This window comes from Pleurodeles waltl, chromosome 1_2 (genome assembly GCF_031143425.1).
Source record: "Pleurodeles waltl isolate 20211129_DDA chromosome 1_2, aPleWal1.hap1.20221129, whole genome shotgun sequence".
In the NCBI taxonomy this organism is placed as follows: domain Eukaryota; kingdom Metazoa; phylum Chordata; class Amphibia; order Caudata; family Salamandridae; genus Pleurodeles; species Pleurodeles waltl.
The window spans coordinates 1,108,906,302-1,108,919,819 of NC_090437.1; the positions used below are offsets into that span (position 1 = coordinate 1,108,906,302).

Here is a 13,518-nt window from a genome sequence, read left to right on the forward strand (position 1 = left end):
TTCCTTTCCTTTCAGCACCATCCAGCTTGAGTCCATTAGCACAGTAGATGTCCATCCTACTGCAGTAGGAAGACACAATTAGGTGAATGATGCACTGTATGGAGTCTTCTTTAAGCCAAGCTAATGGGAGTAAAGATGTACAGTTTAAGTCTGTAAGAAATGTGGGTATTAATTGAGGGGGGTGAGCATTCAACTCAAGTAATAAGCATAAGCTTTGCCAGGGTGAACCACGAAAATCACTAAATAAACCTGAGCTCAACCTCTGGTAGATATGGCATAAAGCACACAAGCTTAACTTACAGGCAACGTGTAAAGAATTTATGAAGTACCAAAACAGTAAAACAGTCAAAACACAACACAAGAAAATAAGAAAATAAATTAAAAGACACTAAAAGGGCAACAAAAAAAAAAATCAATAACGGAAACCAGAGCTATACAGTTTTTAAGTTCAGATGTAAAAACAGCAAATTAAAAAAAGCTTTAAGTGCCAACTGTGGTCAACTGGTTGCTCTTGACTGATACTTAAGCACAAGTTAAGGCCGAGGGTCGGAAACAGAAACGATTTAGAACTCGGCAGACATCCCCTCCAAAATCAAAATCCCATAGAATATAATGGGATTCAGATTTCGGAGGACAGGATATCAGTCACCTTTGTGAAGGAGAAACCAGTCTACTGAGTTCTAAATCAGACCCTAAGTCTCTTAAATGGAAGACACAGATCCACAGAGGGGCAAAGCAGCAGGCTGTGGCCAAGACGGCTCCACTATATCAAATAGGTGCTGAACAAGGTGAAGCCATTGACTTTTGGCAGGAAATCTCAAAGTGGAAGAAATTAAAATTTTGTGCCCAAGGAAGGTCCCTCACTGGCCGGACACTTTTGGTACCTTAGCCCAGTTAAGATTTCTACCTTTGGACTTAGTAACTTTTTTGGTGTTTGTATTATTCCGGCAGGGCTAGGCTGCAGGCTGAGCCAAAGAGAGGGGTCAATGAAGCCAGTTACCTTCTCAAAGATATCCTGCTAAATCCGATTTGCTGCTGCAGAAAGACCCTGGGTGGAATCAACCTGGATCTTTAGCCCTGCGCATCTTATCAGACCGGCTTGGTAGGTTGGTCCCAGGTTTCAGGAGATAAGTGGATTGCACCTTCACACAAGCCAGGGACTCTGAACCTTCAGGACAGCACTTGTGGAATCACTTCAGAAGTGACCAGCAGCAGGGTACAAGGCAGGTCCAGTTGGAACTGGTCAGCTGGGCTGGTGAAGATAAAGGCCTTTTGCAGCTTGTTGTATCTATGTAGATTTGAACAGGAACTCAGACATCTGACCCTAGGAATGCACCTCTTTGTCCTGGCTACATGAAGGAGAGCAGATCCAGTCTTCTACGCTGTGCTCATGTTAGAGACAGAAAGTCCTCTCATCATCTGTTCTGCCACAGGACAAGAAGGTGCTCTGAGGAGGATACTGTTAGTGCCACATTTATGACCAGCACCACCCTGAGAACGGGGGTGACCCCTGTCTTCTCTCTAACCAATGGGGCAAAAGTTACCAGGGCTAACCCTAACCCCTTTTGTGTGCCCTTTTTTAAACAATCCCACAGTTCCCCCTCTGTATCTAAAATCTAGATGGCAGAACCTTTTTTCCCCTGTGCAGAGCTTCTGTGACCACCCCAGAGATGTGGCTAAGGAAATTAGCAACCCTCCCTTCGTGGCCAGATCTGGGGCAGCTTCTCCACCCACTGGGATTGGTGCTTGCCTGACTGGGGGAAAAAAGGAGGGCCACACCCAGATGTCAGTGAACATTTGCCAGTTACATGGTAGAGCTTGTTGAAGGTAATGAAGTTCCTTGAACCTGCCAATTAAGGGGACTATTCAGCTGCTAGAGACAGCTAAAACTCAGGCAAGTGGGCCTCCAGTGGCTTTAGGCAGGGAAAAGATAACTTTTCTAAAAGTACCTTTTCACAAATATTTATTAAACATCTAACTTCAGAAGTGACTTGGGCTTTTAAAATATATTTCAAAAAGTCAAAAGAATTAAATTTGAGGCGGTTTCTTAGCCAGAGATACCATTAAATTGAAGATTGCATTGGAACAGTCAGCCTTGACACAGTGAAGATAATTTTGGGAGTTTTTTCACTGTAAAGATATGTGTAACATCAAACATTCACATGCCCTACTTTTAAATACCATGAATCCTGCTTTATGGAGAATAAGACATACTGCGGGTGACATTAATATTTAAAAGGAAGGTTTTGACCTGTTAAAAAGGGTTATTTTGACAGGGCGCATTTGCAGGTTAAAACTGCACAGTCAGGCTACAAATGGTATGCCTGCAGTCATGTTTGTACTGTCACTGCAGTGGGTGGGACAGCTCAATGGGAGCTTCAGTCCACTAGTGACATTTAAATTACAGATCCACGAGGGCGTGGCCAAGGAACATGGCCGGCGGGACGCGCTCCTAGTGAGCTCCCGTTCCCGGCGCAATCCTTCATTGATCCTAGGGTACCTTAGGCTGTGAGGACCCCCAACCTTTTCCGTAGCGGTGCGGTCCGTCTTTCTGCACCAGTGAAGCCGGATCGGAGGAGGAGAGTGCGTGCCTCTCCCGGGCCACGCTGGTGGCTGCGGTCGGGCCCGAGGAGCTCGAGTAGGTGCGGCAGGCCGCTGCAGTGGCAGCAATGCCAGATTGAAGGGCGCTCTGACGGGGAGGCCTCAATTCTGTGCGGTGGACCTCTTGGGTCGCAAGGCTGGCAGCGGCCCCTTTGGAGGAGCTGAAGGAGATGACTGGGCCCCGGTGCTCAAGACGGGAGCCTGCGGCGAGCGGAGCTGGAGGGTCAGGGCCTCTTCTGGGCCGACTGGGGACTTGCGGCTGGGCCGGTCACGGGGCTTGACATTGGAGGACGGGTGGCGGTTCAGCTGCTGCCGCCCCAGCTGTTCCTGTTGGACGTGTGGCACTCGACCTGTGTGACAGTGCCTCCAGGACTGGAGGACGGGCGGCGACGCCCCATACTGGCACTGGGGGGCCGGTTGGACCCCAGGGGGGAATCGCACTGCGATCTGGAGACTAGTGGTGGCTGGATGGTGAGCACCCAGATGGGTGTAAATAAAAGTGCCTCCTGGATTTCCATTATCTGGCCATCTTGATCCTTTCGGCCCCTATTTGTGAGTACTTTGAGAGGGATCCTCCCCCGCAGGGGGTGCATGTGACCTTTGATCTAGACACTGTGGGAAACATTAGTGGATCGTGGTGCCTGGTGGCCCGAAGGGCAGCAGACTTCGCTTCAGTGGTGTTTTGTACTAGAGACTTTGCCAGCAGTCCCCCTGCTGTAACTGGGACTGGGTCGGAGCCCTGGTCTGGGGATGGTGTGGAATGGGGCGGCACAAGAGGATGGATCCATCGCAGGGTAATACCATGGAGCAGTATACTACCCCAGTGCCCCTGCCACAGCGCACGGCCCAAGCGGACTGGAGACAGTGTGAGGGTGCCAGCGACTTCTGACGAGCCTTCATGTGCGGAGCTCCTCGCGGCCATCCAGGGTGGCACTGGAGGGTAAGATAGAGACTGTGGCAGTGGAGGTTAACTTGCTTCGGGCGGACCTTTGGAAGGTGTCCTAAAAGGTCAAGGTGGCGGAGGGATCCATTGTGGAGCTACAAACAGAGGTGGGGGGCTCTGCTGAAACAAATGGTGCAGGCCACCTCCGCGGTCGGACGGCTGGAGGCGAGTTGGAAGATGCAGAGGGGAGGTCCCGACGGAACAATGTCAGGTTGCTGGACTTCCCGGAACGTGCTGAAGGGTCTGCTGCTGAATCTTTTGTTGAAAACTGGATCAGAGATGTATTGCAGCCTTCGGGTCTATCAAAGGTGTTTGTGGTAGAGCACGCACATAGAGCACTTGTTGCACCTCCCCGACCTGGTGCGCCGCCCAGAGCCAGTATTGACCGTCTTCTGAACTATAAGGATAGCAACCGTGTGTTTCGGGCTGCCGGTGAGTCCGATAAGGCAATGTATGAGAACTGCAAGATATCTATGTATCCTGATTATACAAACAAAGTGTAGAGTTCTCGAAAAGGATTCATGGAGGTCCAGGCAAAACTCAGAGCCCTGAACATTCATTATATGCTCCTGTATCCGGCATGTTTAAAGGTGATATCAGGTGGGAGATCGCATTTCTTCAAGCGCCTGGAGGATGTGTGGCGTTGGCTGGAGATGTGTGGCACAATGGTTAGAGCGGCAGACCCTGAAGCAGAGATCTGGCTCAAGACCAGGGTTCAAGTCCCGCTTCGGCAGGTCTTGGGCTCAATTCCCTTGGTCCAGCTAATTCTCGCCTCGGTGCCTAATCTAATTAATGAGTCCCACTCTGCAACTCTGGGCAATAGCTTGCTTAATCTCCACAATGGCCCCAACAGCGCTTGGATGCCTGGCTTCACCCTGGGGGTGCCCAGGAGTGGGCACCTCACAGGGAAAAGCCAGGAGGGGTTCCATAGCGGTATGAGTACAGCGCCTTGAGACCCTAACGGGTGAGTAGTGCGCTATACAAGTGCAAAGTTTACAGTTTATGTGGGATAAAATGGTCCCGGGGAGGACAGAAGGTGCTGGAGGCGTTGCTTCACAGGCCTCTGGAGCAGAGGGCCTGGATTGGAGGTCACGTGAGGCAGGTCCGATGGAGGATACTGGGACTGGCAGGTCACCTGTGGACTCTAATCACAGAGCAGGACGGAACAATGGTGGTAGTGTCTACTGTTCTGGCCGGGGGTCTGGATGTGGACCAGGGGTGAGAAGCTAGGGGGGGGCCCTGTGTAGCCCTGACTATGACCTTCATGATTCGGGGTGCCACTGCGCCCCTCACCGTAGGGTTGGGGTCAACACTGGAAGTTGCATGCTGGGGAAGAGCTGTAGCCTCGCTAACTCTGTTGGCTATTGGGGGGCCTCTACTACTTCATGAACCAAGATTGGGGTGGTACTCGGGTTCTCGGTGGACTGATGCCGGGGTGGGGGGTAATCACTCCACATTTGTGGTAGGACTTAAGATATGGTAAGTTGGGGATTAGGCTGTTGTCCTGGCAGCATTCACAGAATGGAATTACAGTATAGATTGTTATGGTTGTTTTACTGTATATCCGGGGTGGGGGTTGGGTGTTTTGAATGACTACGTTGGTCAATGTTTGATGTTTTTTTCAAAAGTGCGGGTATGAGGGTGAGATGTGCTATATGTCCTTTCCTTGTCCTCCCTTGGGGGGTGGGACACAGGGGGAGGTGTTTAATCGGGAGGGAGGGCAATTTATTATCACTATGGGCCATGAAATTAATATGTTGACCTGGAATGTCAGGGGATTGAAGATCTACACTAAGGGGGTCATTCCGACCCCGGCGGGCAGCGGGCACCGCCCGCCGGGCGGAAACCGCCCAAACACCGCCCCGCGGTCAGATGACCGCGGGGGGCATTCCGACTTTCCCGCTGGGCCGGCGGGCGATCTGCAAAAGATCGCCCGCCGGCCCAGCGGGAAAGCCCCAGCAAAGATGAAGCCGGCTCCGAATGGAGCCGGCGGATTTGCTGAGGTGCGATGGGTGCAGTGGCACCCGTCGCGATTTTCAGTGTCTGCCAAGCAGACACTGAAAATCTTGCTGGGGCCCTGTTAGGGGGCCCCTGCACTGCCCATGCCATTGGCATGGGCAGTGCAGGGGCCCCCAGGGGCCCCACGACACCCGTTCCCGCCAGCCTCTTCCTGGCGGTGTAAACCGCCAGGAACAGGCTGGCGGGAAGGGGGTCGGAATCCCCAGCGCCGCCATGGAGGATTCCTTTGGCCAGGGGAAAACCGGCGGGAAACCGCCGGTTTCCCTTTTCTGACCGCGGCTTTACCGCCGCGGTCAGAATTGGCCAGGAAGCACTGCCAGCCTGTTGGCGTGGCTTCCGTGGTCGTTGGCCCTGGCGGTCAATGACCGCCAGGGTCAGAATGACCCCCTAAGTGCTATAGGGTACACTCATTTCTCAAGAGGCATAAAGTTCATATTGCGTGCCTTCAGGAAACACATATGACTGAGAAGGAGGCACACAAATTGTCCAAGAAGTGGCGGGGTCAGATGTTCTCCTCCTCCTTCTCCTCCACCGTCAACAGACAGCTAGCTGCCTTCCTCGAGACCAACGGATCCCTCGACCACTCGCAATCCGGCTTCCGAGCCAACCACAGCACGGAGACCGCCCTCAGCGCAGCCACAGACGACATCAGATCCCTAATGGACAATGGGGAAACTGCGGCCCTCATCCTCCTGGACCTCTCCGCAGCGTTCGACACTGTCTGCCACTGCACCCTGGTACAGCGCCTGAACAACACCGGCATCCAGGAGAAGGCCCTGGAGTGGATCACCTCATTCCTCGCCGGAAGAACCCAGAGAGTCCGCCTCCCCCCGTTCCGGTCAGCGGCCACCGAAGTCATCTGCGGAGTTCCACAAGGGTCATCGCTCAGCCCCACCCTCTTCAACGTCTATATGAGCCCCCTCGCAACCATCGCACGTCAACACAACCTCAAGATCATCACCTACGCCGACGACACCCAGCTGATCCTCTCCCTCACCAGCGACCCGGATGCCGCCAGAGCCAGCCTACACGAAGGGATGAAAGACGTCGCCGAATGGATGAAGAACAGCCACCTGAAACTGAACTCAGACAAGACGGAGGTCCTCATCCTGGGATCATCACCATCCGCCTGGGACGACTCCTGGTGGCCCCCCGCCCTGGGAGCCACCCCCAAGCCAACGGACCACGCTCGCAACCTAGGCTTCATCCTGGACTCCTCCCTCTCGATGACCAGACAAGTCAACGCCGTCTCATCTTCATGCTTCAACACCCTGCGCATGCTTCGAAAGATCTTCCGGTGGATCCCCACCGAGACCAGGAAGACGGTCACCCAGGCCCTCGTCACCAGTCGGCTGGACTACGGGAACGCCCTCTACGCCGGCACCGCCGCCAAACTCCAGAAGAAACTCCAACGGATCCAGAACGCCTCAGCACGACTCATCCTGGACATCCCCCGACACAGCCACATCTCCGAACACCTGAGAGACCTGCACTGGCTCCCCGTCAACAAAAGAATCACGTTCCGACTCCTCACCCACGCACACAAGGCCCTCCACGACCTGGGCCCCAAGTTCCTCAACAGCCGCCTGACCTTCCACAAGCCCACCCGCCAGCTCCGCTCCGCCAGCCTCGCTCTCGCCACCGTGCCCCGCATCCGCAGAGCCACCGCCGGAGGAAGATCCTTCTCCTACCTGGCAGCCAAGACATGGAACTCCCTCCCCATCCACCTCCGGACAACGCAAGACCATCTCGCCTTCAGGAAGCAACTCAAGACCTGGCTGTTCGAGCAGTAGCGTTCCCCCCCCCCCCCCAGCGCCTTGAGACCCTCCGGGTGAGCAGTGCGCTATACAAATGCCTTTGATTGATTGATTGATTGACTGCGTGCGAGGTGTCAGTGTGGGTGGCTCTGGGGGTCCCATTTACCCACATGTACAGTGAAGTGGATGTGGACGGCCAATATGTTTTGGTGGAGGATTTGTTGGATGGCCTGCATATAGTTATCCTGAATACATACGCACCTAACACTGATGATCACTCCTTTTACAACAGGATACCAGAGATTTTGGGGGATAGTGTGGATGGGCCCTTGGTCTGGGCGGGGGATTACAATTGTGTCTTGCACGGCCATCTGGACCGCCGAAGCTGGGAGCTAAGCTGTTGATGGTGAAGTCTCTTAGGGAAGTGATGGCACAATTGGGACTATGGGATAGCTGTAGGGAACTGCACCCAGAGGGCAGGGAATATACTTGTCATTCCTGAACACATAATATGCAATACCACTGACCTGGTAAGTGCATTGCTCTGCCTCCCGTGGCTCCACCGTCTAAGTAGAGCCCTTTCCCTGGCTCCTCTGAACTCCGGACCCCTGTCAGGAGTTCAAGGCCCTCACTCCTCCTGCAGGCTTCTGCCTGCACCTCATCCCTGGTGTCTAGTGGGAGAGCTCTGCTTTCCTACTAGGCTACCTTCTGCCTCTCTCCTTCGTTTGATTTGCTCTGCTCTCTGCCCCACTACTGTCTCTTAGTGTTCCTTTTCCTTGTTTCTCTCTCACTCTGCTCTCTCTCACTTTCTCTCTCCCCGCCGCTGCTGCCCCCGCGGCTGCCTCCTTTGTAGGCTCCACCCCCTTTTTGTGCCGTTTTTCATCCCCCTCCCGCCTGTCCTCTCCTCCCCTCCCCTCCCACCTCCCTACTTAATGGCAGCCGCTGTGTGGCAGGCTGAGCAATACAACTGACCTGGTCAGTGCATTGCTCTGCCTCCCGTGGCTCCACCATCTAAGTAGAGCCCTTTCCCTGGCTCCTCTGAACTCCTGACCCCTGTCAGGAGTTCGAGGCCCTCCTCCACCAGCAGCCTTCTGCCTGCGCCTCATCCCTGGTGTCTAGTGGGAGAGCTGTGCTTTCCTACTAGGCTACCTTCTGCCTCTCTCGTTCTTTTGCTTTGCTCTGCTCTACTCTACTACTGTCCCTTAGTGCTCCTTTTCATTGTTTCTCTCTCACTCCGCTCTCTCTCTCTCACTCTCCCACCGCTGCTGCCCCCACGGCCCCACCCCTTTTTTGGCTCCTCCCACTTTTTCGTGCCATTTTTCATCCCCCTCACATCCCCCAGCTGTCATCTCCTCCCCCCACCTCCCTACTTAATGGCGTCCGCTGCGTGGCCGCGCAGCAGATGCGCAGAAGGTGCACCAAAGGCAAGCCCGTTTGCGCCTATCCGCGCCCAGCACCAGAACCCCTGGCTCCCATCCTCCCACCGCCACTACGCATGTCTTCGCTACACCGCGGCCACTCTCCGCCCTCTCAACACCGGCCGCTCTCTCATCTGCCTTCAGGACTCCCCGCAGACCACCCGCGGACCCTTCTCCTGCCGGAACTGCACCTTCACCAGCCTCCACACCAACGACACACCCACCAAGGCAAGACACAACCATCTCAGATGTATCCTCCTCAACACCCGCTCCGTCCACAAGCATGTAGTAGAGCTATGGAATCTACTCGACTCAGCATCCCCAGCCGTCGCCCTCCTGACCGAGACCTGGATGAACCCCTCCTCTGCGCCTGACGTCACCATAGCCATCCCGGACGGCTACAAGATCATCAGCAGGGACCTCTCCAACAAACCAGGAGGAGGCATCGCCATCATCCACCAGAAAACCCTCAAGATCACAACCAAAACCGAAGACACCCTCAGCACCGCCGAACTCCTGCACTTCCAAATCCACACTGACCCAAACACCACCCTTTGAGGGACCCTTGTCTACAGGCCCACAACAGCAGTTCAGCGACTCCATTACCAACATCATCAGCACGCACACTCTCGCATCCACTGACTACATACTCCTCGGAGACTTAAATTTACACCTCGAGAACACCAACGACAACAACACTGCCACTTCAGGCAATGGGTCAACATCTGTGCCAATACTTGTGCCCCAATCAAGAATCCCTCCAATAGACGCACCGACAGAAAGGCCTTCTGGTTTACTGCCGACCTCCACGAATCTAAGCAAAGCTGCTGAAGACTCGAAAGAAAGTGGCTCCAAGATCAGACTCTGGACAACCACACAGCCTTCAAAAAACCCCATCCGGAGACACCACCAACTCATCCGAGCCGCCAAAAGAACTGTCTTCAAAGACCGAATCCATAACAACGCACACAGCCACAAGGAGCTCTTAAACGTTGTGAAGGAACTCTCCAACCCCAGCTCCAACGTCAATGACATCCCGCCATCTCTGCAACTACCTAGCCTCCTACTTACACCTCAAGATTGCAGACATCCGCAACAGCTTCAGCACCCAGACCCTCCCGGCAACCAACAACACCACAGATTCACCTCCGACCAACCTCCTGCTCTCCTGGACCCTCGTCAATAACAACGACACCATTGAAATCATAAAAACCATCCACTCCGGCTCTCCATCTGACCCCTGCCCTCACCACATCCTCAACAAAGCAAGCTCCGTCATCGCACCCCAACTACAGAAGATCATCAACAGCGCCTTCGAGTCTACCACCTTTGTGGAGAGCTGGAAACACACTAAGATCAACGCCCTCCTAAAAAAAACAAGGCGTACCCAAAGGACTTCAAGAACTTCTGACTTCTGGCCTATCTCCCTGCTCCCCTTCCCGGCAAAAGTTATCGAGAAGGCCATCAACAAACAACAAACCCACTTCCTAGAGGAGAACCGCACCCTCGACCCTTCCCAATCCGGATTCTGCAGCAACCACAACACCGAAACCGCCCTCATCGCCGCCACCAACAACATCAGAACCATACTGGACAGCGGTGAAACCGCGGCCCTCATCCTCCTGGACCTCTAGGCTGCGCTCAACACCGTCTGCCCACCACATCCTATGCTCACACCTCAGCAATGCTGGAATCCGCGACAGAGCCCTGGACTGGGTCACCTCCTTTCTCACCGGCAGAACCCAGAGAGTCCGCCTTCCCCATTCCACTCGGAGGCCACGAAATCATCTGCGGCGTACTCCAGGGTTCGTCCCTCAGCCTGACCCTCTTCAACATCTACATGGCCCCGCTCGCTAACATCGCCCAATCCCAAAACCTCAACATCATCTCATATGCCGACGACACCCAGCTGATCCTCTCCCTCACCAAGGACTCCACCAAGACTTACCTCCACGAAGGAATGAAGGCCATCGCCAAACTGATGAAAAGCAGCTGCCTCAAACTCAATTTGGACAAGACGGAAGTCCTTATCTTTGGCTCCACCCCTTCTGCATGGCATGACTCCTGGTGGCCTGCCACTCTCGATCCCAACTCCCACCGACCACACACCCAACCTAGGATTCATCTTGGACCCCTCACTATCCATGACCCAGCAAGTCAATGCCATCTCCTCCTCCTGCTTTAACATACTCCGAAAGATCTACAAATGGATACCCACCGAAACCGGAAGAACAGTCATGAAGCCCTGCATAAGCAGCAAACTGGACAACAGCAATGCCCTCTACGCAGGAACCACAGCAAAACTCCAGAAGAGGCTGCAACATATCCAGAACGCCTCTGCATGCCTCATCCTGGACATTCCTGCCACTGCCACATCAGAGACCACCTGAAAGACCTGCACTGGCTCCCAGTCAACAAGAGAATCACCTTCAAACTCCTCACCCACGCTCACAAAGCACTGCACAACACTGGACCAGAATACCTCAACAAACGACTCTCCTTCTACATCCTGACCCGGCATCTCCGCTCCTCTGACCTCGCAACCGTCCCACGCGTCCGCAGAACTACAACCAGCGGTAGATCATTTTCACACCTCACACCAAAAACGTGGAACACTCTTCCCACCCACCTGCGCCAGACCAAAGACCTCCTTACCTTCAGGAAACTTCTCAAGACCTGGCTGTTCGAGCAGTAGCAGCACCCCACCCCCTTCTCCCCCTCCCCTCCTCAGTGCCTTGAGACCCTCACAGGTGAGTAGTGCGCTTTACAAATCCCCCTGATTGATTGACCTGACTGGACAGGTTTCATTTGGGGGGTCTTGATAGTTTGCAAGTACTGGGTGTCACGCATATGCGTAGATTCTTATCCGATCATGCACCGGTGCGGTTACAGTTACAGTGGGGTGGCTTATGCCGTGGCCCTTCTTACTGATGCTGGGTGCCATGAACGGGTGGGTGAGGCCATTAAACAGTATATGGAATTGAACTGGAATTCAACACAGACTAGGGGGCTGGAATGGGAGGCAGTCATAAGGGGGAGTGTATAGGCATGGTGTGCGGGGTACGCAGACAATTGAAGCGGGATCTTACAACGCTGGAAGTGAAGTTGGGGGGCTCTGCAACAGCAGCCACTGGACGCGAGTTTGGCTGATCGAGAAGAACTTAGGCTATACAAGGAGGTTAATAGTTGTTGGAGTACTCTAAGTCGGATTACACTTAAGGGGTATAGGCAGCGGCTGCACCAGAATGGTGACAAATCTGGCAAACTCCTGCCATGGATTCTGAAATGGGAGGGGGAGGCCCCTCCTATATTGCACATCAGGAACACTGATGGCAAAATGCTCACAAAGCACATGGATGTTCTGCGAGAACTGGCAGCACACCTCCAAGGGTTGTCGAGGGCAGGTGCTGTCCCATCTGTGGAGGGTGTGGGGGGGGGGGTGGGAGGGGGGGATATGAGGTGGATGATGCTCCCCCGCTTGGGGCCTGGAGAGTAGGGATGCCCTTGAGGCTGCGATCTCCGGAGAGGAGGTGAGCGAGGTAGTGGCTGTGATGACTAAGTCTAAATCCCCCGGTAGTGATGGTTTTCCTGTCGAGTTGTATCAAACGTTCTCCTTGTCTCTACAGGAGAAACTACTGAAGGTCTTCGAGGAAGCTCGTGTACGTGGTATATTGCCGGACAACATGCATCAGGGCATTATTTGTTTGATGTTCAAGCCAGGGGAGACCCTGGTGACCATTCCTCGTATCGCCCGCTTACCATGTTAAACAGTGTTGTTAAAATACTTTGTAAGATCTTGGCCACTCTGCTACGTGGGATGATTACAGGTCTAGTGCACGAGGATCAATGTTGGTTTATTCCTGGTCGTAGTACGTCCTATAATCTGTGCCACCTGGCGCATATCCTGCACGAGACCGAAGATGTGGAGAGGGAGCTGGCATTAGTATCTTTGGACTTGGAAAAAGCCTTTGATACGGTTGAGTGGGGTTATCTTTTAGAGGTTTTGCAGGGATTTGGCCCCGGTTTCTGCACTTGGGTGCGGTTGCTGTATGCTGCTCCTACTGCACAAGTACGGGTGGGGTGAGAGCTTTCGAACGTCTGGGAGATCGGTAAGGTACAAGACAGGGATGTCTGCTTTTGCCTCTATTGTTTGCTCTGGCGGTGGAGCCGCCAGCGATATGGCTTTGCGGGGAGATGGAGCTGTGGTGGATCTGGGTGGGACGGTCCACTCATGTAATCTGTCTGTACGCGGATGACGCATTGGTTTACGTATGCGATCTTCGTATCTCGGTAACAGTACTGCTGCAGAGGTTGGAGGTATTTGGGACTGTCTCTGGTATCAGAGTTAACAGAAATAAGTCGCTCCTGTTCCCCTCGGGATCCCTTTGCGGAATTTCGGATGCTGATCTTCCTAGTGCAGGCCTTCGGTGGGAGGTTGAGAGTTTCCGGTACTTAGGTATATGGGTCACTCACTCTAAGGCTGCCCATGATAAACATAATGTTGAGCAATTAGTGGCTGGCCTGGAACGCTCGGTCTCCTTTTGGAACAGGTTGCCTTTCTCTGTGATGGGCAGGGCAGCAGTGGCTAAAATGGTGTTCTTGCCACAGTGCCTATACTTGGTTCCGAACTCTTTATTTCCGCTGGCTACCCGGCTCTTTCGTCGTTTGGATAGTCTATTGAACTCTCTGGTGTGGGCCGGTAGGCACAGAAGGGTGGCGCAGCCGGTGCTGCAGAAAGATCTTGAAAGGGGAGGCCCGGCAATACCTAACATCAGACACT

The 13,518-nt window shown here is 53.8% G+C and overlaps 1 protein-coding gene across 2 annotated transcripts in view; it reads right to left on the minus strand.

Annotated features, from left to right (window-relative positions):
• PACRGL (parkin coregulated like) overlaps positions 1 to 13,518 on the minus strand; it is a 157,130-nt gene that overhangs the window by 29,612 nt on the left and 114,000 nt on the right. The gene's annotated exons all lie outside the window — the stretch shown is intronic.